Here is a 1,622-nt window from a genome sequence, read left to right on the forward strand (position 1 = left end):
GGACATTAAACTCAGTGGGGAAATTAACTTCAGTTGGCCAACCCCCTCATCTCAATTTACAGTAGACTATAGGCCTATCAGTTACAGTTTCCTTTAGACAACACGGAGTGTTGAATTACTGAATAGCGCCTTGCACAAAACGTGCACGATTCATTCAAGCATCCAATTGTTGTTAAAACTGCTGCGAATGTATTATGCAGAAGTGTTTCAGAGAGAAATAAGATCTGTCTCCCTGAAAATGTAGGCAACAAAATGTGAAAACGGAACAGACATGAAGCTATATTATATATTATGTTCAGATGCGGGCCACAGGATTATCATTTAATGCCGAGTTCATATATTTCTTAGTCAAGGTCGATCAATTGCATAGAAACATGTCCAATGAATCTACTGGATTGTATAATATTTTTGGTAGCTTGTTGAACAGATTTCCTGCGTTATCATCCAGCGGTCTCTATAGTGTGAATCAGCAGGATTAGTTTGATTCAGTAAGTAAGACTCCAACACATGTGGGCACATCGTTGATCATTTGCAGACGCTCTGTTTTTACAAACACACAGGCTATCAAATGATGCAATACATCAGTCCAACGGTCAGTCCATTAATATGAGGGCGGTAATACAACAAAGTCATTATGTAAAGTATTACACTATTACACTAGTACACTATTGCTGCTAAAAAGGATTTAGACTAAATCACACACAATACAATGACCAGATCAATACCGATTGATATTACCTGTATGGGCATGTATTTGTAGACTGGAGGTTAAACCAGATACTATAACATGTGTAAATGATGTTTTCGAGCACAGGCAGAGTAGACGATTCAAAAAAATTAAAAGTAACAGAAAATTAGGTGATTAATAGTAAATATGAGTTCAAGAAAATATCACAGCTATTCAGCTTCAACTAATGATGTCAAACTGAAAGAAATCAATGCTGACTTGTTACAAAGTGGCTACATAATTAGTTAGAGCCATGGACTCGCCATTCCCAGCATTAACCTAATGAAAGTGCGGTCAGCGAAGAGCGATCCAGAGCTACTTATGTAATTATAGTCCTATCTGCCTCCCTCTCTCTCTCTCTCCGACTGGATGTCCGTTCTTCAGCTCTCAGACACCATCAGCAGAATGAGGATGCATTTTCAACGATCAATGGAAGCATGTAAAGTAGATAATGTGCTTTCAGATACTCCCTCATGCACGCACGCACGCACGCATACACACACACGCACGCACGCACGCACGCACGCACACACACACACACACACACACACACACACACACACACACACACACACACACACACACACACACACACACACACACACACACACACACACACACACACACACACACACACACACACACACACACACACACACACACACACACACACACACACACACACACACACATAATATACACCCCTCCACACATTTGAGCAGACATCAGCAGGCAGCTGTAGGGAGATGAGGTAACAACAGGAATCAGGCTCCCTTTTCTTCCCTTGGTCTCCTCTGTCTGGAATACAGGGTCAGGTGATGCAGCCCAACCCGCTGCTGTCACAGTATAGGGCTCTGTAGCAGGAGGAGGAGGAGGAGGAGGAGGAGGAGGAGTG

Source organism: Notolepis coatsorum (assembly GCF_963971535.1).
Source record: "Notolepis coatsorum genome assembly, chromosome: 2".
Lineage (NCBI taxonomy): Eukaryota > Metazoa > Chordata > Actinopteri > Aulopiformes > Paralepididae > Notolepis > Notolepis coatsorum.